The following is a 23657-nucleotide window of genomic DNA, read 5'->3' as shown; positions in this document are numbered from 1 at the left end:
TTCTTTCATTTTATAGTAGGAACATGAGGGTCACAGAAAGCAGGTATCTTGCCAAGATTTGTACACAGGACTTCTGAGACGGCAGGGCTGTCACTGCTGAGCTCCCAGACTGCCTCTCCTCTCAACATTTAGATTATCTGTGCCCTTGCTGGCATGTAACTATATCTTAGGGGGATTCTTGTATTTTAAAGAGTTCAGTTACTCCCAAAAAAGGAAAAAGAAAAGAAAAGAAAAGAAAACAAACAACAACAACAACAACAACAAAAACCCAAACCTGTGTATTCCGTGGCCCAGAGGGTAACTGTATTCCTGTCTGATTTGAATCACTACATTCTCCCCCAAGGTACTCCTTCATTCCCTTGGAAGTGTGAGTACCTCACAAGCCTCACAAAGTCTGTCTTGCGCACTGTAGCTGGCGGGCTCCAATTACCTGCTCATGTTTGGGTGGATTACTTATCTTGCTCCTGCTTCTCACCTGGGCAGGGTTCCCATCACAGTCCTCAGTCTGTTTAGCAAGAAGGAACAATATGTTTCTGGGCTTAACAGGGAGAAAAACACTAACACAGCCCATCCAAGCCAGAGTACGAATATTTCACACTGAGAAGAGCCCAAGAAACCAGCTGAGAAAACAGTGCTGTTTACAGATGTGGATGAACTCAGAATTAATTTCAGCCTGTAAGGTAAAAAGTGGTCTTTTAAAGTGATTGATATTTAAATCATGCAGTCTTAACATTTTAGAGAGATTGGCACCCGGGTTGTGGGTTTGTTGGAACACGGAGATGATTTCCTTAGAAATAAAATTTAATTGGGTGCAAAATGTCATATGGGCCTTGGGTTGTTGATCACTCGGAAACTATCCTTGGGGCACATGAAGTTCAGAATAGTTTATGTGGAAGGAAGGGCCACCCTCTGGTAGACTCCAGCATACATTCCAAGTATGTGAATGATGGAAACAGAGGACTCGCTCCACAAAGCTGTCCTTTGACCTCCACATGCATGTGCACACTTGCACATTATATAAGCACACATGATGATAAACAAAATAAATAAAATCTTCTAATTGACAAGATATAAAGTACAGCCTGGTGGTGGTGGCACATGCCTTTGATCCCAGCACTTGGGAGGCAGAGCCAGGCAGATCTCTGTGAGTTCAAGGCCAGCCTGGTCTACAGAGTGAGATCCAGGACAGGCACCAAAACTACACAGAGAAACCCTGTCTCAAAAAAAAACCAAAAACCCAATATATATATTATAGTACGATAAACAAGCCCACAGAAGTTCTAGAAGAAAACATGGGAGGTTATTTTTGGTAACAGGAAGTAAAATAGTTTGTAAGCATGCAAGCACACAAAGATGGTCATAAAAGAAATTAAAATAATTCTGACCGATTTGCACTATTCTGTTTACTTTCTTAGTTACTGGCTATCAGTTCCTTTGTTGCATGGTCTGATGGAAAGCATTCTTGTCTGGTTACTGACTTCAGCGGGAATACATACAGTGTTTCATTATAATGCACATTGCTGGCTTTGTTGTAAAACATCTATTTTTAAATTATATTTTCCAAATTAAATTTTTTATTAAGAATGGTGCTGGTTTACAAAATTATCAGCATCACTTGAAGCATACTATTTTTTTTTTTTTTTTTTTTGCCTCCGACCTAGGAACATAGTCCACTAGATACATTTTTTTTTTCTATTAATGGATTTTTTTCTATTTACCTGAAATAATTCCTCTTAAATTTGGCATATCATTTGTAAGATATTTTTAGATCCTATTTGTTAATATTTTCTTTCTTTATTTTTTAAAAATACTGCCGGGCGGTAGTGGCGCATGCCTTTAATCCCAGCACTAGGGAGGCAGAGCCAGGTGGATCTCTGTGAGTTCGAGGCCAGCCTGGGCTACCAAGTGAGTTCCAGGAAAGGCACAAAGCTACACAGAGAAACCCTGTCTCAAAAAACAAAACAAACAAACAAACAAACAAAAATACAAACATAGTATATTCAAAAAGATTAGCGTGTAGGTTTCCCTTTTGTGATTCTGTTTTTACTTTGAAAACCAGCCTTTCAGCTTGTCTCAAACAGGGGATTACTGGAGCCAGAGCCTTGAGGGCAGCCACCTGGAATGGCTTCATGCAAAAGGGAAAAAAATGCTCCCAACACTGTCGTTTGTCCATTTTCGTGGAAGCTTACAGCCACTATTTTCTCTGTTCTCTTGTACCTTCTTCTGACAGATTACAAGCTATCTCAAGCTTTATGGATGCTTCTTTTCTTTCCAATAAATGTATCAATTGTCTTTCAATGGCAAACAGAGGCAAGTGTTCTTCTGTTTTTGTTCCTCAGCACAGGCCTCTCCCTATCTTACCTCCCAGATAAATGAACCGGAACACTGAAAACTGGGGGAAGGGCTCCAAGCATTCTGTCTCCACTCCAGCAGGCTGGCCTTGCTCACTGTTGTTTGCTGATGGAACTCAGTCCTGCTGCTCTCTAGTTTTTAATGTGGTTTCCCTTAGCTGCTCTCCCTCAACTTGGCTTCGTTCATCCCGGTACTCAGCCTTCAGAGCCCAGACTTGAGTTCTCTTCCTCCATGATTTTTCCTTTGCTGCTGGACTCAAAGCTAGCTAAATCTTTTGGCTCTCGCTTTCAAATTGTTTCTAAGCTAGCTTTCTCCCTCATGTTTCCTGCTTAGCTCCTTGAGGACAGGGACCTTAGGCTTAGTGCTGTGCATGTTCCATGGAGTTGGGGGGGGGGGATCCCATTCAGTGCATGCTTGCAAGGCCTATTTGAAGACGTCCATCACAGTTATTCATTTGGTGGATGAGATAATGAAACCTCAAATAGTAGCCAAAGGTAAATCATTAATTAATTCCCTCATTCATCACACCTGTACCAAAGCCTCAGGGGCTGGGGAACCTTGGATTGCAGCTCGCCTGGAGAAGCCACATGAGCCTCCTTGTCTCCATTTTGAGAAGATCCATGAAGTAAATAAAGATCCACTTAGGGGGTCTCAGACAAAATTAACCGTGCACATGGGTGTGTGTGCGTCAGTGGGTGTGTGTTTGTGTGTGTGTGTGTGTATAAAATAGAATGTTGTGTAATACTTCCAAGAACAACAAAAAACTTTCAGAACCCAGACCACAAGCTATTCTGTTCATGAATTCTGCAAGACTTCCTTGCGAATAATTGAAATTAAAATGTTTTAGTTTGCAGGAAAGAAATCGCTATCAGGATACGCCTTCGCCAAGCTGTAGTGCTTCTAGAAAAGTAGTTTATTAATCATGTCCTTTGACTAGAAAAACTTAAACGCTGCGATCACCAATTTCACAAAATAGCAGAACAAAAATTCACTTGGTTTTTACGAAAACATGAGCATTTGAGTTTTCCGGGGGACATTTGGGCTGTGTTGCCGCAGCACACCCTTGGAAGTCCCTTCGCTACTGTGGGAACCTCGCAGAGCTGTTTGCTCCATTTCTCGGTTGCTGTGTAGCTGGGGGAGCTGGCACCGCGGCGACGCTCCCTCTCTCCGCTTTCTCCCCGGCCATTCGGAGCCCGCCCGGGTGGTGGTGCCTGGAGAATCTGGAAGCTGGGCTGCGGGGAGGGGGAGGGGACCCTTGAGATCCTTAGGGCCGGGGATGGCAGCTGCGCGTTTGTCACCCTCCCCCGCGCGCCTCGCAAAGTTGTTTCTGAAGTTTGGGGAACTGGGAGGCTCTCTCCTCAGGTCGGCGCGGAGCAGGAGCGCGCGCCGCAGAACTTGGCCGCGCCGCCGCCAACCTGAGCGAGCGTGGGGCTGAGTCAAAAGCAGAGCCGGGGCGCCGGGGCCCAGGGCGCTGGTTGTCATGGCAACCGGGGCGCTGGTCTTCCCCCCCCCCTCCCCCGCGATACCATCCCTCCCACCCACCCCCACTTAGAGACGGGGCGGGACGGGGCGCCAGGCGGACCAATGAGGCGGAGCGGAGCGCCGGGGCTGAGACCCGCGGTCCTGTCCGGGCGCGGGCGGGGTTGAGTGACAGGGCGGGGGCGGGGCCGGCGCGTCGGGCCGAGGTGGAGCTGCGCGGCGCGAGGAGCTCGGCCGGCCGCGCCGCGGCGAGGGTGACACACCATGGTCACAGTCCCCCGAGCTCTCCGCGCCGCTGCCGTGCAGCACTCCCCGGCTCTTCCGTCCTCCTCAGCCGCCCGGGCAGCGCCGCGCGCGGGCGGCCGTCGTTGAGGCGCTGCGGAGTCGCCGCGGGCCGGCGGGAGCTCGGCGGGGGTCGCCGCCCGGCGATGCTGCTTCTCTCGCCGCCGACCCTTTCCGCGCACGCCCGAAGCAGCTCCGGGAAGCAGAGGCGGCGGCTGTCGGCGCCCGCGCGCTGCGCTCCGGTGGCCGCACCGGGGCTCCCCACGCGCCGGTAAGGAGCACGCGCGGCCCGGCGGGCTCGGCGGGATGCGCGGGCCTCCCGGGGCGTCCCGTCGGGTCCCCTCGGTCCCCTCGGTTCGGGTGGTGGGGGTGCCTGGTGCGCCGAGGGTGGGAAGCGCAGAGACCCCCCCCCCCCCCCCCGAGTGGGAGCGACGGGCTGTGTAGGTCGCAGCGTGTTGTGACATTGCCCCGTGGAGCCGGTGCGGCCAGCCCTGCGCGGAGCGCGCGGAGGGAAGGGCTCCCGGAGTCTGTTTCTAATTTCTGTAAATGATTGTGGAGATGGTGTGGCGAGAGGCCGCCCAGAAGAATGTGTCTGTGTAAGGGATCGGAGAAGGGGGTGGGGACGGGGAGGGGGGCGAGGGACACTGCCTGATCAAACTCCCTATTAGTTTGCTTCTCTTTGCTCCAGGCCAGTCTGCCTGACTCTCTTTGGCTCGTTACGGGAGCGCGGAGAGCTGCAGAGTTAAAAGTTAAGCCAAAGTCACGGAACTTTGGGAATTTAATTTCCTTCTGTTGTGTGTTAGAGAAGGAAGGACGGGGAGACATGGGAGCGAGTTACTTGTAGCAGGGCAGGTTTCTTGGGCCTTACCGGAGTAAGATCGACACCTCCCCACATTGGCGACTAATCTTTTCGACAACCTTCTGTTATTTTCGCTTAATTGCATCTTTGAAATAACAAACGCGGTGACTTCATAGGGAGCTAGCTGCCTGGAGCTGAGTTTACCTCTCCGAAAATGGGGCAATGGGGTTTGTTTTCAAGGCGGGTCCTACACAAAATGTGGGACACCTGGTCTGTGCGTTGAAGGACGCTGCTAACTAATTAGGAAGATTTAAAAAGGTCTATCTAGAGAGTTTATATTAAAGGATGGGAAGGGGGGAAAAGTACCTGCATTATGAAACAGGCATTGGTATTTTCCCGAATTCTTGAACTGGGTTGGCAGGGTCAGGGTGAAAACCTGCTTCATTCTCGTTGTCTGCCAGTAGTGATGACCAGGTACAAAATATTTCTTCACTTGAAGTTTTTTTTTTTTTTTTTTTTTAATTCATGAAGATAATGACTCAGTAGATTCATAAATTTATACAGATAAAGTACCGTGTCCTCCAGTTCTATGTGTGCTTTGCAATGTTTTTCATAACATTATGTTCTAAATGAGATGTTCTCCAGGTTTCCTGGGAGTACCTGTGGGGAGAAAGGAGATGGCTATTAGAATTTAAAATAGAAACTATTCAGGATTATTTAGGAATAAAAGATATATTCTATAGTGCCTTTCACTTTCAGCATCGGAGAACTGTGACCTCTTTTACCATTACATAGATTTATCTTTGAATTTACATTGTTCCACCAACACTTTCTTATGCCAAGTCCTTTTTTGAAGATGATTATCAACATCCAAATACACACACACACACACACACACACACACACACACACACACACACACACGGTCAGTTTAAAGGGCAGATTTGAATACCACAATGGTGTCAAAAGTTGTAAAACTTTTTAAAAAAATCTTGTTTGTTTGTAAGATGCCTCTTAAATGCAGGATTTCAGCAGGAGAATTGAGGAGCCATTTGTTTGTGGCTAGTAGGTGTTCACCTTTCAGATGGGGGTGGGGTGGGGTGGAACCCAGGGCTTTGCACAGGCTAGGTAGGCAGGCGCTCCATGCCTGAGCTGCTTACCCACACCTAAGTCTTTATCTTACAGAGCTTATCTTTTATTTAAGAGAAATGAGTCTAGCCGTGTTTCACCTTTAATAGATTAGGGATTGGGTGGGTGAGCATGGTTGCTTGTCCATCAACAGTTGTTTTTCTGTTTCGTTGTCTTGTCTCGTCCCAAATCTATTACAGAAGTAGAATGTCTGGGGAAACTGGAACTTCTTTTTCCTCATTTTCTGCCCTTTTCTTTCTGCCATTTTAAAAAATAAAATGTGAATCAAATTATAATTAATGCTATTTAAAATTGAAATGAAACACAACCATGCTCCACGCCGGTACATTTGTCAGCATATTCTTATTTATAATGTGTTTTGGGAAGTCTGTACCTCTCATTAGAATAGTTGACTTTAAAGTATTGTTATCAGGTCTCTGCTGGAACTGGCATGATTCCTTTGAGTTCTTATCACTTTAAAAGGTGGAGCCTGAGAAGTGAGGCAAGATACTGCTGCTTAGGGTAGAATAGGTCTTCTCCCTACTCCCCCTCCTCCTTTCCTGAAAGGTTTTCTCCGATTAAAAATTTAAAGTGGGTCTAGCACACGGGAACTGTATTTTTAAGAGATAGGTTTTTTTTAAATCAGTAAATTGATATGTGGCTTTTCATGAGCTAAGTTAAAGTTTAAATTTTGATGTCATATCAGAACTAGCATGCCCCTACACTTTAAGGAGGCTTTACAGTAGTGTAGAGAAAAGTGGAAACATTGTCTAAAGATCCTTCTAGTCTGCTTTTTGTTTTGTGTTGTTTTGAGACAGGGTCTTTCTACAGAGCCCTGACTGTTCTGGAACTCCCGGTATACACCAGGCTGGCCTGGAATTTACAGAGCTTTGCTGGCATCTTCCTCCAGAGTGCCGGGATTAAAACCATGCATTGTGTCTGGCGATAGACCCTTCTATTCTGGTGTCATGAGTGGATACCCTGTACTGCCCAAATTTCATCCCAAAGGTGTGGCTGTTAGTAATAGCTTGTAAAGCAGTAGGAAACCAATTGTTTAATTATTTACAAAAAACGAAAGAGTAGCTTTTAAGAGATCACACATGTAAGTTGGTATAGATGTGACCTTAAACTTAATGGGTTTCCGTCATAGCTGGCTGTGTGATGCATAGGAGCTTTAGCAAAGGGCGGCTCTGTTCCTACTTAAGTGTTTGATTACTGTATGCTTGACCAAAGAAACTTGCTTCTCTATTGTTTTGTTTTCACAATGGAAAAGTGTGAAAATGTTTTCAAAGAAACTGCCTGGAGCAGAACCTGTTCGGAAGAGTTCAAAGGGCCCAACTGTCTGGCAGAGGTCTCCAAATCCCAGAGACCTGAAGTTTATATCTCACCTGTAAATAATTCAACAGTGTCTAGCTCCAGTTCAGTTAGAAGATGAGATTAAGTATGTGAAGACATGGTTAAGAGCAAGCTCATATAGTCTTGTTTAGCCTGTTTGCCCTCCTTGCTAACCTTTTATAGAATGAGACAGAAGTCTTAACTACAGAAGCTTGTGACTGTCTCCTCTGGACATTTCTGAATGTCTAGACCGGTGGTTCTCAACCCTCCTAATGGCTGTGACCCTTTAATACAGTTTCTCATGCTGTAGTGACCCCCAACCATACAATTATTTTTGTTGCTACTTCATAACTGCAATCTTGCTACTGTTATGAATAATAAGTATCTGATATACAGGCTATCTGATATGTGACCCACAAGTTGAGAACCACTGGTCTAGACTGTGTAGCTCACATTTAGCATTAGAGTTCTTGTTTTGATTTGTTTTGTACTTGAATCTGGGTTGTCAAAAGGCCAGCAAAGAAACGTCTGCCTCCTTGAGCACCCTGCTTCTTTTCTGATGTTCTTTCTAGCTTAGTGGTACACAGCTACATAGATAGTCTCTTAGAGTCACTTAGATTTTAATACTTTATGCTCAGACATCAGCCCATATCAAATAAAATGGTCCTCATGGTAAGGTCCAGGCATCTGAGTTCTTGAAGCTACTCAAGAGATTACACCATAGAAATACCTTGGGAAGCAATGCTCTAGACACATCTACATAGTATAGAAAATATTTTAATTTCATTAGATTCTTTCTTTGTGTCTGTGTATATGTATGTGCATGGGAGAATCTGCACACCCATGTGTGTCTTCTCTGAGTCATTTTTCTTCAAATTTGTAATTTAAACTATGTGCAGTCTATTTACTTGTCTTCTCCAGTGTTGGGCTTAAACCTGGAGCCTTGTTTATATCCACTGACTCCATTCCTATTACCAGCCTTGAAGTTGCTGTTTTCTAAGATTTGTTTTATTTGTGTGTGTGAGTGTTTTGCCTGCCTGCAAGCATGTGCAGTATGTTTGTATCTGGTCTGTGGAGTCCAGAAGGAAGCATTGGGTACCCTGGAACTGGAATTTGAGACACTTGTAAGTCTCCATTTGGGAGATGCTAGGAATTGAACCTGAGTTCAAGAGCAAGAGCAACAAGTGCTGTAACCATTGGGTCATCTCTCAGCCCTCTAGAATTGTTCTTTTAAGAAAAGATAAATGCCATATCTTTCTTCTGAGAGGGGTTGGTTTTTGTTGTTGTTTTATTAATAAATTCTGTTCTCTGACAATTCCATTCATGACTATAATGCATCATCTCACTTATGCTTCCCTCATGCTCCCAACCCTGCCAATCCCCTTTTCTTTACAAACCTTTTCCCCATATTCATGACTTTTTGTTTTGTTCTCACAGAGTTTAAACAGGGCTGTCTGTGTGACCACAGATGTTGAACTATCCATTAGATCCTGGCATGCTCACCAGTGAGTATGCAACTAGATACTCTGCCTTCCCATCTCCCCAGATGTTGCTGTGATTTGGCTGTTCTAGGTTGTCAATGTGACTACATCTGGAATTAACTAAAACTCAAATGACTGGGTACACCTGTGAGGGTTGGTTTTTGTTTTTGTTTTTTATTAATCATTTGAAGATTAAAGACCCACTTCTAATCCAGATCTTTGAGGTGGGAAGATCCATTTTTAATCTGGACCACACCTTCTGCTGGCAGAGTATATAAAGGTCATGGAAGAAGGAAGCTTTTGCTCTTTGACATTTTGTTCTCACTGACAGGTCCATTCCTTCACTGGCATTAGAACCTACTCTTTTGGATTCTGACATATATAGAAAACCGGCTGAAAACATCCAGCCTCATGGAGTGAACAACTAATGGGTTCTAGACCTGTTGGTAGACAGCCATTGTTGGACTATCTAGACCACTAAAGCCATTCTAATAAATCCTATAAATATATGTGTATATGCATCCCTTCTATAAGTTCTGGTCCCCTAGAGAATCCTGGCTAACACAGTTGCCAGTAGGTTCACAGTAAGTGATAGGGCCGTGTTAGCCCTTCTTCATCCACAGTTGACTATTGGTGGATGCAGTTTGTAGAGGCCTGGTGCCAGTAGGTGCAGCTGCAATGTCATGCTTAGAAATTGCGTTGTATAGCCCTTCTCCTTATCTAAAGGTGCTCATGTTCCTGTTGTCCTCTCTTAGGCAGTGTTCATTGGGCCTTAGAAGGGTGGTTTAACTGTTTAGACTTAGTCCTTAAGTATCCTTTATTATCAGTGTCTTGTGCAGCCATAAGTTTCTGCATGCCTCTCTTTTCATTGCAAGATGTGTGGAGATTTGAATGAGAATACCCCTAACTAAGTCCAGGTGCTTGAACGCTTGTTCCCTTGGGTGGTGCTGTTTGGGTAGGTTTAGGAGGCGTGGCCTTACTGGAGGAAGTATGGCACTGGGGGTGGGCTTTGAAGTTTCAAAGCCATGTGCCATTCCCAGTTCTGTCTCCCTGCTTCCTGCTTAAGGTTCAAGATGTGAGCCCTCAGTTTGTTGCATCAGCTACTGTGCCTCCTGACTGCCTCCTTGACGTGATGGACTCATCTCCCTTTGGAACCATAAGCCAAAATAATCTTTCTTAAGTGGCTGTGGACATGGTGTTTTACCACAGCAGCAGCAGCAAAGTCATTAATACAAGCAGCTTCTCTGATTAAAACTAAGAAGCCTTTGTGTAGTTGGACATTTCTCTCCTGCCCACCTGTTCCCAAATATCCACAGCCGCTTCCCAAATTATTGACTTGGAGGCTTAATATAAATTATAAATGCTCGGCTAATAGTTCAGGCTTATTACTAACTAGCTCTTACATTTTAAGTTAACCCATATTCCTTATTTACGCTCTGCCATGTGATGGTACCTTTATTAGCATGGCACGTTCATCTCCTGCTACCTCTTGTGTCTGACTGGCTACTCCAGACTCTGCCTTTCTCATCCCATCATTCTCAGTTTGGCTCTCCTGCTTAACTTCATCCTGTTCAGCTATTGGCCAGTCAGCTTCTTTATTAAACCAATCACAGTGATACATCTTCACAGTGTACAAAAGGATTTTTCCACAGCTCCTTTGTTTGTGGGTATAAACATTGATATTTATAATGTGGTTTGATGGTATTAATTCAACCAAGAAGTAGTATTAGGTTCCCACCTAGGGCCCAAGACCTCCTCCATCATTGGTTTTGGACTGGGTTTAAAGTGTGGATACCTTCTTTGTGGAGCAGTGCTCAAACACAGTAATCAAGCAGTTGGTTACTCTAAACAGTTCCCCATTATTGCACTAGTGGGTACATCTTGCCTGGTAGGTTGGTATTTACTCTACCTAAGGTTCCTGCTGGGTAAGACCATTGATAGCCCCCTGGTAGCCTGCATAACACCATGCAGCACAGTGAGAACCAGCCAGCAGGGAGAAAGCTTCCAGCTCAGTTCCAGGTTGATTTCTCCATATCTTGCATCCAAGGTGTGTAGTCTTTTCAGCAATAGGTTCTTATGAGCTAGTCCTGGAGAGTAACTTCCTAGTTAGCTTTTTCTTGCTGTGGTTTAACAACACACTGACCAAAAACCTCTTGGGAGGAAAGGGTTTATTTGATTTAGACGTCTATAGTTCATCATTGAGAAGTGAGGCAGGGCTGAAGCAGAAACCACAGAGGAATGCTGCTTATTTGCTTGTTTAGCAACCTTATACAATTCAGGGCCACCTGCCCAGGGGTGTACCACCTACAGTGGGTCCTCTTCCAGAAATCTAATGAAGAAATGCCCCACACACATGCCCACAGGTCAGACCCTCCATAGGGATGCTCTCTTTCCAGGTGACTCCAACTGCTGTTGACAAGAATTAACCAGCACAGTAGCCAAGAGGAATGGAAAGAGCCTTTCCTCTTTCCCAAAAAAGCCTTTGGGACCTACTGAGGTATCCCACATCTGGCACTGGGGTATTTTTAGTGCCAGCATTGACTGTTCTTTCTGGGTCTCTGTCTTCAAACTCTCTTTTATGTTTTTTAATTGAACTCCAGACAGCAAGTTACTGATGGCTTTTGTTTTGTTTGGATTAATCCTCCCAGCCCTCACCCTCCAGCTGCCCCATCCCAGCCCCTCCCTTTGACCCCTTCCACCTCCAGCATTTCCCCTCCCCCTCATCTTACCTTAAGGCAACTCTCCACAGCACACGTGTTGGATGCATTACCTCTTTGTGTTGTACCAAGTTCTGACTTCGTTTTCCGAGTGCTTGAAGGCCAACTGAACAGCTTAATTCCTCTCAGCTGCTAAGCTTGAGATGTGGAAATATAATGTCCCAAACACTAAAAATAGAAAAGTCATCATTCTGCCTCCAGGCTTGGGAATAGATGGTTTCCTTTTGAAGGAATATTATTTTTTTTTCCTAATGCCTAGGAAGGCTCATAGTTATCAAATGACATGATCAGATTTTCAAAAGGAAACTCTTATTTGGTGTTAATGTGAGCACACAGAGTGACTTCATCCCCTGTCCCCATCCTCCCTCATGGTGAAAGATTTTCCCGTAGAGAAGAAAAAAAAAAAAACAAAAACAAAACCAAAGAGTTTTAGAAAATTGGAAGCTGACCTTGAACCATGGAATTTAATGGTGACTTCCATGTGTCCGCTGCTGATGAGCAGCTTGAAAGAAGCTGTGCCATTCACCTTCCTGCATGACTATTTGGAACACCTAAAAGGACGTCCTGGTGCCAAGGTTTTAGTGGTTTAATGTGCTCTTAGTGTAAGTGAAAAGGAATGTTGATTTCAGCTGAAACTCTGCTTTCTCTGTGGCTAATTCTGTTTTCATATACCCCTTCTGCACACAGAATATTGTGTCCTACAGATAGTGTAGTTTTGCTTATAGCATAGCCCATGATGGCTACAGAGTCAGCATACAGCCTAGGTTTACCTTGAACTCCTGATCCAGCTGCCTCAGTGATGGGATTTACAGTGTGTACCACCACGTGTAGTATATTCGTGGAATCAGAAAGAACCATTCTGAATGAATATCTAGGTTAGAACAGTTACACTCCTGGAACATGGAATGATGGCAAAGGCACTTAAAGTCGCATTTTGCTTTGTATTTTGAAGAAAGATGATTTGAGGATTATTTAAAATCAGAACTCTTTGAAGAAACTTAATTTCCCTTGTTATTTTCTCTTCTAGAAAAGTATAACTTGTAATATTTCAACTATCCAACTGAAGTAAATATTTGGTATTTAAAATATTCACCTGAAAAAAATCTAATGTAATTCAGCTTTTAAAGGAAGAGAATAATCAGTATCTTGCAAGAAGAACTTGAGGTTTGGATAATCCATGAAGTTCCTCTCAGTGCCTTTCATGTTCCTGATGTGAGCTGATTGTAATTTTATGGAATCATTTGAACATAGTATTGATTGAATTTATTTCTCACACAGACTGTTTCATTTTTATGTTGTTTCCTGGTTTACAGCAAGGATTCATATAAAATATGTTTTCTCAGACTATAAAAAATTTATCGAAACCTTAATACCCTTTTAGTAGTAATTCCTCTAGGAAGATGGGAATAGAAGCACGCCTCCCCTTTTTTTCTTGGTTTTTCGAGACAGGGTTTCTCTGTGTAGCTTTGCGCCTTTCCTAGAACTCACTTGGTAGCCCAGGCTGGCCTCGAACTCACAGAGCTCCTCCTGGCTCTGCCTCCCGAGTGCTGGGATTAAAGGTTTGCGCCACCACTGCCCAGCGTACTTGAACTTTTAAACAGTATTTTAAAGTTGTTACATAATGTTTCTTACTCAGTGTGCACCTGAGAACCAAATGGAGGTATTTTAAGTAACATTTCCTCTAAATCTTTCTTGATGTTTACTTTAGCTTACCAAGCCCTTTATTTCAAGGGGAGTCTAAGATCTTAGTACGATACAGTTGCAATGTAACTCATAAAGATTACATTGGGAAGGGGTACTGTCCTGCTCACATGGGTGTTAGATAGTACCATTGTGGATGAACAGCGCTGTTCAGGGTTTTCTAGAACGGTCTGATGTTGCGAGTGGAACCTGACTTAAGTCACGGCAGCGTTCTCACCCTGCTCAACTTTGAAAGGGTCGCCGGTGGTACACAGGGATGGATTTGCTGCTTCGGGCTCTCACTGTGCTCACTTTCTTCAAAACCATTCTCAGCGAACTACTTGTGCTCCTTTATAGTGGTGAGGAATTGCAGTGTGTAGTTAATGCAAGAAACCTAATGTAATAATGGGCTATGGAAAGCTGGGATTTTTCTTTATTATATCACAGAGTCTGGGCTTCAGCCTTTGGAGCTGAGCTAGTGGCAGCTTCTGAATATGCCATCAATTCCCTAGACGTCTGTTTTCCTTCTTCATTTCTGTATTGCATAGTTTTCATCCTCAATATGGCTTCATGATTGCGAAATGGCTGCCAGCATTCTATTTGAAATGTTATTGTTGCAGGCAGAGATGATATATATGAAGTGGGAAATTCTACATAGTATACCTTTTCTCACCCAATGACTTCCATTTCTTTTGGCAACCCCAACTTGTTAGGGAAGTTGAAAGTTGTAGGTTTTTTGGTGGATATTTGGTTGTCCTAAAACAAATTATAGGAGATATTGAGGATCCAATTATTGTTCTCTTTGAATTCAACATTGTGTGTGTGTGTGTGTGTGTATGTGTGTGTGTGTGTGTGTGTGTCTGTCTGTCTGTCTGTGTCTGTTTGTGAGTATGTGTCTGTGTGTTTTGTTTTTGAGACTGCATGTTGCTGTGCATCCCAGGCTGGCCTTGAACTCTATGCCTTTCATTCTCTCCCCATAGCTAGGATTACATTGTGTGACCATACAGTGGGGACCTTGAACACTGCACAAGCTCCTTGGGGAGGCTGGTTTGTGGTAGTAATACCATTTGCTGCCTTTGTTCTTTGCATTATTTGGTACTTTATTCTTGGTAATATATCATTCATTCATTCATGCAGTTGGTCAATCAGCACTTGTCCACTATTGATCCACTAAGATCAATAGTCTAATCATAGCCATTCATAAATGTTTAGTTGTTTTGAAAACAGAATCCAGAGTGTCTTGCTTTGTTTATTCACATTCAGGGGTAGTTAGAAAGCACAACATAGCAGAAAGAGTTCAGATTTTGAGTTTAGGTAGTCCTCAGTTTAAGTTTTAGTTAACAGAGTGATTTGGGATTATTTTTTCTGAGTTTGTTTTGTAAAATGGAAACAAATAATATCTCCTTGATAAGGTTCTGTAAGCTTTATTTTTGAATGGTAAATATATGAACTTTTTGAATGGTAAATATATGAACAAGTTGAGTTTGTAAGAATTCTTTGCATTCATTTAACTCTTCTGCCTGCTTGAAGAAGTAGAAGCCCAAGAAATACGGCCACAGTGCGAGCCTGAAGCCTTGGTTCTCTGCTGATCACTCAGGGTTAGCTTCTCTGGTTTATGCTGTTCTGAGGAGGCCTGCCTCTGCTTTTGTTATCAGATGGGTTTTTCATGTGAGGTTTTAAATGCAGCATAGCTGTACCTGAGCCCCTTCAGGATAAAAAGGAAACAACTAAACCTATCTCGTGCCTTTGAAAATGTGGTATAAGGGAGACTGGTGAGTAATGCACACCGCATCGTTTGACTGTAGCGGAAACAGCAACAGCAGTTGTAAATGTTTCTGTAAATAATTTTGTTCCTGATGTAAACAGTTTACAACACTGAAGACTTTCACTAGCCACTTTGTGCTCAGGATTACTTTATTTTGAGAATTACTTGGGGGTGGGAGGAGTGGGGAAGAAAAATGGTTTCTGTCCCCAAACTCAGAGTCTATAGTTTTTTAAGCATAGAAAAGATAGGAAACCATTGTTTGTTGTACAATTAACAGAATAAAAATCTTCAAAAGGAAAGTGTGGGCTGTTGAAAAGCAGGGACTCACTTGGGAAGCTGAGCTTGTAGAGCTTGACCTTGAAAATGTTAGATGCCTGGGAAGGAGCGTGCTGTGTCCTAGAGCAAAAGGAGAATGCGCAAGGAAGGAAGTGTCAACCTGGAAGCGCTAGGGATGGCTTGAGGAAGTGGGGAGGGGAGGACAGAGGAGGACAGATCTAGAGTCTAAGACCCATGGAAGTGGAATGCCAGTGGGCAGGGAGTCAGGTGACTGCCAAGCCTGGGCAGCCAGCGAGAGTCAGTGGAGACAGAGGAGCCAGGCAGCTGAAGTTGCCGCAGGACCATCGATCCCAGTGCTGATGTAGGAAGAGGGAGGAACAAATGAAAATGGAGTTTGTGTGGAGCGACAGTGACAGGGCTGGGTGATCTGGGAGGTTCAGAGGATCAGAACAGTAATCCTTCTTGGCATGGGAGGTTCTAGAACAAATCCTGTGAGATTTCAAGTGGCAGAAGAGTCTGGAAGGGAAGGAGAGAGTTAGGTGGAGGTATTCCTGTAATCAGAGCAGCTTTCTTGGGAAACGGGAAGATTGCGTGGGTGTTTTGAGCAGAGTGGGCAAGTGATTTACCCAGCACTTTTGGAATTTACACAATAAGCCACTGAATTGAATTTATTTACTGTGTTCTTCTGCTATCTGCCCATTGTTAGAACAGGCCAGCAGAGGATCTTGACTTTTGATAAAATGTGTGAGGTATTTGTTTCATTGAAAATACTTTGTGATAAGTTGGCTGCTTGATCACTTACTCGAGGCCTGGAGCTTGTGTTTAAGAAGAACCAGACAAGCTGTAAATTCAGCTGTAAATTCCGAAGCAGTCTCAATGAAAACGAATCTCTTTCTGTTGTCCAGCACTTTGCCATTGTAGCTGGGTTTAATTTGCCATTAGAGCAATTTTATTGTCAGCCTTTAGGCTTGTTTATTGATGACGATAATCATTAGGATTCAGATCTTTAAAATAATTAAGAATGCTTTCTGAAAATTGTTTTGACTATTAAAGAACTTCTCCTCCTCTCAGAGATTAACGTTGAACTTGGCATGTGTCTACTAGAAGCTTTGAAATGAATCCTAACTTTGGATCTAAATCCAGGTAAATGTTTTATCTGGTATACCATCAAATGTGAGTCAGTTCAATAAACACAGCAAGTATTTGACCACTCAATGTTAATTTTTTAAAAGCTTTTGCTATTTATTTTTGTATGTGAGTGTGTGTGTGTGTGTGTGTGTGTGTGTGTGTATGTAAGTGTGTGTGTAACACAGCACATGTGTGGAAGTCAGGTCAACTTTATGGAATTGATACTTTATTTCCACCTTTATACAAGTTTGGGAGTTGAACTCTATTATGAGGCTTAGCAGCAAGAACCTTTACCCACTGAGCCCTCTTATAGGCCCCTGATTTACACGTTTCGTTTTTAGGAAACACATGAAATTCCTTCACTATATACAAATACTTAATTGTTGCTTATAGTGACCTGGTTGACTCCTTAATGTGGTAACTTCGAGATGTGGTCCAAGATTCTAAAATGGCATCCTAACTAGCTAAGTCATGAAGGGTCCACATGCCATGCCTTGATTAGTAAGATGTACTCAACGTTGTTCTAGTGTTTCCTTTGCTGCTACTTGTAAAATAAAGTTCTTTTTTTTAAGTTTTGAAAAATTGCTTTTATTAATTTAGTACATACATGTGTGCTCACACATCCTATGCCTCCTCATATGTGGTCAGAAGACTGTGGAAGTTGATTCTCTCCTTCCACTGTGTGGGGCCCAAGGATTGAATATGGCTGTCTGGCCTGGTGGCAAGTGCCTTTACTACCTGAGCCATCTTTCCAACCCAGGGAATTTCTAAGAAAGGAAGTGTTTCTAAGAAAAACCCCAGAGGGCATAGTGTTAGTCTACCACCTAAATTAACGAACTCCTGGTTCACTTACTCACTTGAAAATAGGTTACTTCTTGACTACGTGGTAGTATGAATCTTAAAGAGTCTTATTAATAAAATCAAACCTGAGGCAGGTTATTGGGGTGAATTCTGGAAGATCAGAGAAGCAGAACAAGCCACAGCTATCTCACCTTGCTAGTTCCTGAGGTGATCCTGTTTCCTCCGGCTGGAAGCTTCTGAATCCTCATCCCAATGGCTCTCAGCTGAACTGTGCTGCTCCAAAGCCTGAATACTTCTCCAGTTAAACGCTTAACTAACTACATGCTTTACTAACTCTGGTGCCTGGTTTTCACGTCTTACATATCTTTCTACTTTCTGTATTACTCCCTGGGATTAAAGGTCACCATGCTTAGCAGTTTCTAAAGTGGCCTTGAACACACAGAGATCCACCTGGCTCTGCCTCCCAAGTGCTGAGATTAAAGGCGTGCACCACCACCACCCAACTTCTGCTATGCCTTATTCTTCCCATTTTCTAGCCACCATTTTTGGCTTTGTTCTAGTGGCTGTCTGTTCTCTGACCCCAGATATGTTTATTTCGGGGAACATACAATATTTTGGGGAACACAATACCACCACACTACGTGAAAAAGATCTAATCAAGAATATTTTGAGAAAAAGTTTTATTTATTATTATTAGGAAGGGGTTGAATTGAGAATTATATCTGACCTGAAGAATCTTTTTAATGTGATGTAGGCTAATTGATTCCCATGCATTGTATAATTTAGGCCAAGTGTTTTATAACAGAAGCAAGAAGTACTTGAGGCCAGGTAACTGCCTTACAAAGATGTTTAGGTAAAAAAATATTATCGATTTTAAAATATACTGCTTTAATGTAGAAATTTGATCCTTCAAAGCAGTTTATGGTACATTCCCCTGTTGTTTTTCTTCTACAGCTATGGAAATCAAGATGACACTAGATAAATTATGCAAAGTAATATAGATAATCAGTGGAAAAGCCCACATTTTGCATCTATGCAATCTGGTTCCAAGCCTGTATTCTTGATATAACACTAAATATTTCAAGTGAAAACCATTTCTAACTTTTGGTTGGGACTGGAAAAATGAAATTACTAAGATATTCCTGCTAGAGACAGTTTTGACCAGCTCCACGCTGTGCGCTTCATGCATTGAAAACTGTCCCTTGGTTTGTTTGACAGCTGTTATTGATAGAACTCAAGACTACTACCAAGTTTTCTTCCGTTATGAATCAGTTCTTTCAGGGAACGTGGATTCTTTCTTTCGTCTTCATTGGAAGGGTAGAGTTTGCACACACTAGAGTTCTTGTAGACAAAATTTTAAGTCTCTGTTAACCGTTTTCCTCCGTTCTGTTCATAGCTTTTCTTTTTTATTCTTAGGAGTTACATACTCCTATCCACAGGCAGGTGGTGCACATGACCATGTGGCTCTTTTGTAAAGCAAATTGTTCTGTTGACCACAGAAAGTCAGGAGCTGTGTGGACTTCAGTGACTGCACTGTCTAACCTGTGGGTATCTTTAGAATAGATAGAACTTGTGTACTACACCACCCCCAGAGATAGACTCTGTCATCTTCCTCCTTTATATCCAGGTCCCTACCTGAGTGACTTGCATCCTTCCTTTCCCGAGTTGTCCAAAGCCAGGAGGAAGCTTTGCTGATGTCGCCCTGATCTGCTTGTCTTCCTTAACATGGATGTGCATAGACCCCCAGTGCAGTAGAAATGTGGCTGCTGAAAAGGATTTCTGCATCGGAAGGTTTCCTTTTTCCCCCATAGAGTATCACATATTTTTCTTTTTTTTTCCACATTATATAATTTGTCAAAATTTCTGACACTTTTGAACTATTAACACCGTCTTCAATTATAACATTTAAGTTGGAAATTTTCTTTTAATGGAGTTGCTAAATATTAGATAAAACTGAAGCATTACCATTGTATGGTTGGGAAAGGAGCTTTCATCTATTACAATTTCCTTAGAGGATGAAGGAGCAAAGAAGCTAGGTGTACCACAATTTTCAATTGTTTATTTATTTATTTATAGACAGGTTCTCATTATGTTGACCAGGCTAGGCCCAAATTTACAGCGATCCACCTGCCTCTGCTAGTGTGCTGGGATTAAGGACATATATCCCACACCCATTCTTTACAATTTTTAAACTAAAAATCTATTTAGTATGTGTATGTACATATGTGTGTATGCTTGCTTGCCATAGTGTGAATGCTGAAGTCAGAAGAAAGCTTAGGGAAGTTGATTCTTGACCTCCACAATGGATTCTGGGGGGGTCACACCAGGTCATGAGGCTTGTACAGCAAGTGCCAATACATGCTGAGCTGTCTCACCAGCCCTGCAATTTCTAAAACCATGTTTGTTTTTCTACTTTTGTTGGCTTAAGCATGAACACAAATACTGGGACTAAGTGTGAATTTACCTTGTGTGCTTCAAGTTCAGATTATTTTTCCTGTTTAAGTGTAGAGGATTGAAAAGGACACACCTCAGCATGGTATTCTCTTTTCCCTCCCTCCCTACTTTTTTCCTTTGTTTTTTGAGACAGGGTTTTTCCGTGTAGTTTTGGTGCCTGTCCTGAGTCTCACTCTGTAGCCCAGGCTGGCCTTGAACTCACAGAGATCCACCTGACTCTGTCTCCTGAGTGCTGGGATTAAAGGCGTGCGCCCCTGCCGCCTGGCTCAACATGATTTTCTGAGACCATCATTTCAGCTTTTTCTTAGTACCCTTCATTGTGAACCTTTCAAAATAGAGGCCTTCTGGCTTCCAGTCATAAGCCACAGCTAAGTCACCTTCTTTTGTTTAAACATTTAGAATGCTTTCTGGAGTCAGAAAGCATTTCTGTCATTTAAACTGAGTCCAAGAAATGTAGGACTGCCCTGCACTCAGCACATCTTTTTAGGGATCTTCCCTTTCAGGGACTGGCTGTTTTGATTACACTTTTATGTAATTCTATAAGTTAATGACATACAGCTTAATTTGTTGGGACATAACTATACAGTTGTCTTTTTCCTAAATGCCTGGAGGGGCAAAAAAGGATTTGGCACCAGAGTAGGGTAACGGTAGTGATAGAAACCACAGTGAACCTGGACACTCCAGCCACTGGTTACCTTGAGGGCTACCATAGCGCCTAACTTTTCTCCAGGGTTTCTCTATGACATCTCTTTTAATTTGTGGGATATTCTAATTTCTAACTATTGGCTAAAATATATATATCTTTGCAAAATATGGTGTGGCCAATTTCTCTACCTGCCAACCAAAACAAGTCTGTAGGCCAAACCAAGGCCATGGCTTGGCAACATGTGCCCGAGTTTGTCTTAGCTTCACTCACATGAATTCACTGTACTTTGTTTCAACATTTCTTGGGGGATAATAGTGATAGTAGTGATTCCATGTGATTGATGAGCATTTCTCCCTCCCGTATCACTGAAGTCAAGAACAAGCCATCCCTAAAGCAAAGGAAGATATCCCGAGTGTACATGCATCAGATACTTGGTTACCAACATTTTTCTTAGAAAAATTTTATTGTCAGTCTTTGTTTCTCGGGGCCAGCCATTATTTTCCTGCCTTCACATTCAGTATTTCTGTGCTGTTTCTATGAATGTTCTTTTCACTGGCAAGAACTGTAAAAGAAAAATCCTTCTTAGAGAAACTGTAGAAGGAAAGTCACGTTGTATCTGACTTTAGCTGCATAAACTTCCAGACATTCTTCCTGGCAGCATTAAAATTCCTTAGCCTTAACACTATTCCTTTCAAATGTGCTTCTTAAACAGAAGAATGGCCGGCTTTAAGATGGTTAATGAAAAGACCCACAGAAGTAATCTAAAGGGCCAACCTCTTAACTGTGCAAGATCTGACCCCAATCCATCAGGGGAGATGGAACTGAGCTGCCATTTATTGTGGCTTAGTTTGGAGAAATCCATACAATAATCTAATGAGAGTTCCACTTCTAACCAAGATGGAATAACAGTAATGAAATTTATTCAACTTCCTGGGACAGCTAGAATACAGACAAACTAACTGAAAGAATTTTTAATACACTGAACATGAGGTAATGAAGGGCAGTAGTTCCCAAGAGCTGGGCACGACTTGGACTGTTTATGATTTCCCAGCTAGTCGATGTTGAGTTTCCAGGATGTGTTCTGGACAGGGGAAAGTTGGTGGAGAGATGACTGTCTGGGTTCAGATGCAGCTGGGTGCCAAGGCAGCTAGCATTAACAAGAGTCGCGGAGACTATCAGAAGGTGCTGGAGCCCCATGGGGAGGGGCCTTTGAGTTTGCAGCCCAGTAAACTGAATCACTAATGAGTGAGGAAACTGCCCAGGGTCAAAAAGGAACCCAACAAAAGAACTAGAAGAAACATTTGTGCTTGCATTAGGCCAAGGACAGCACCTGTTCCTAAGAAATAGCCTGGGAAATCTTAAGCCACCCAAGTGTTGGGTAAGGTGTACAGAAGACACCTAAGTGTTGGGTAAGGTGCACAGAAGACACCCAAGTGTTGGGTAGGGTGCGCAGAAGCAAGTAGTCCAGGAAGCGACTATTGGCCCAGACTGAGCATTGGCCTGAATAAGCCTAAGACATCTTTAAAACAAGACCTGAGAGAAACAAACTTCTAGTTCCTCAAATAATTTCACTGACTTTGTACAACAGAAAATGTCAGCAACATAAACTTCAGCATATATAGTAGCATCTAATAAAAAATGCAAATAAGCAAAAAAATGAGAAGATAAATCAGTAATCAAGACAGATTCATAAGTCACAAAGAAGTTAAAATTGGTAGATAATAGTAAAATGATTTTTATGTTGTATACTGTGTTTGAAAGTTTAGAGATCCAACCGTTAGGAACATTAAGGTTTTGGTATAAAATGTCCCCAGTCGAAAGCTTGGTTCCCCGCTGATAAAGTGAGTAGATTTTGAGGGTACTAACTTCAGTGATGGGTTAATTCCCTGAAAAGTTCTTAGCTGAGTGAGCTATTAGAAGGTGTGGCCTACTTGGGGAAAGCGGGCCTCTGCTAGCATAGATTGACTCCTCTCTCTCCCTTTTCCCCAAATTCTTTCCCATCTCTAGTTCCTCTTCCCTTCATCTTGTCCTTGTTCTTCTCTTTCCCCTCTCCTTCCTCCCTTCCTCCCCACTGTGAGGTAAGTAGCTGTGCCCAGCATAGGCTCCCTATGGGAATGCTGTTCCTCACCATAGTTCAGTCAGTGGAACCATATGGCTGTAGGCCGAAACCATGAACCAGAGATAATAATTTCCTCCTTTAAGTTGATTTTTCTTTGGTGTTTTTGTCATAGCAACAAAAAATTAACACAATAATAAACTTATTAAGATTGAAAATGAACAGAATATCAGTGAGCTGTGGTCTAGTAATTCATGTGACATTTGAATCCTCAAAGAAGATAGAGAGGTAAAAAGAAAAAAAAAAAAATTGACAGTGCAGCAGACCTTGAAAGTACTGAAGCATTTCTAACCACAGGAAGTAGCTTCTATAAACAAAGCTACTATAAACAAAGCTACAAGAAACGTTTCTAGAGATACAATACCTTAAAACAATTAACCATGAGCAAGTTGTTCAGGCAGAAGTGTAACAATGATACCAAATGGATCTACACAACAAAAGGAGGAACTGGAGATGTTCTTTGGCTTGCTGAGAGGATTCAGTACAAATGTTTAAATGACAGAGAATTCAATGTAATTGCAAAGAGAAAAGACAATTGGGCAAAGTCTAGGGAAAATAGTCACAAACTTCCAAGATTTCTCTCCCACGGATGTGTTTAATTCTCAGCAGTGAGTTGAGACACTGCGTGTTGAAATGTTGTCTTCCAGGAATCTTTACTGAGAACCAGAACCCAAGGCTTTTACTGGTAGTCAACTGTGTGGGCGCACTTGGTCTAATACATGTTTAAATTCCAGATTCCCAGAAGGAATGCAGGTGTTCAGCATAAACCACCTTGTTTGCACAAACCATTTAGACACAGTGAACCGCTCAGAAGAGTTTTGGTAGTGCATTCTGGAAGTGGTGGGAACCCTCCTGCAGTGTGGGTTCACAGATGTCAGCCAGAAGTCAACATCACAAGCTGGCTTGGCTGCTTTAACTCTTTCTGTGCCATTGTGTCCTGAATAAACACTTTACCTCTCATGTGTCTTACTGGTAGGAAGGGTTTTCCTTTGCTAGATTCTGTCTCTCTGCCATTATCTAGAGGTAATGGATGTGGGTTGCTTGTATTCTTACATCAGTGGTTCCAGTGTTTTGTTTTGTTTTTTCTCTTAAGATTTATTCTTAGTATTTTTATTTTATTTATTTGTTTGGTTGTTTATTGGTTTTTCAAGACAGTTTCTCTGTGGCCTTGGCTGTCCTAGAACTCACCCTGTAGACCAGGCTGGCCTCAAAGTAAGA

General features: G+C 42.7%; 1 protein-coding gene across 5 annotated transcripts in view; it reads left to right on the top strand.

Annotated features, from left to right (window-relative positions):
- The first annotated feature begins 4070 nt into the window (after positions 1-4070).
- Positions 4071-23657, top strand: part of Ptpn13 (protein tyrosine phosphatase non-receptor type 13) — a 176488-nt gene continuing 156901 nt past the window's right edge. For 3 of the 5 annotated variants that reach the window (XM_036200767.1, XM_036200766.1, XM_036200764.1), the window contains exon 1: positions 4072-4384. The gene's annotated coding sequence lies outside the window, so the exon portion shown is untranslated. Of the gene's footprint in view, positions 4385-23657 lie in introns of all 5 variants that reach the window. The other 2 variants (XM_036200765.1, XM_036200763.1) reach the window with 1 other exon arrangement.

This window comes from Onychomys torridus, chromosome 10, assembly GCF_903995425.1.
Source record: "Onychomys torridus chromosome 10, mOncTor1.1, whole genome shotgun sequence".
Lineage (NCBI taxonomy): Eukaryota > Metazoa > Chordata > Mammalia > Rodentia > Cricetidae > Onychomys > Onychomys torridus.
Note: the sequence above shows the minus strand (reverse complement) of the source record. Positions and strands in the feature narration are given on the sequence as shown.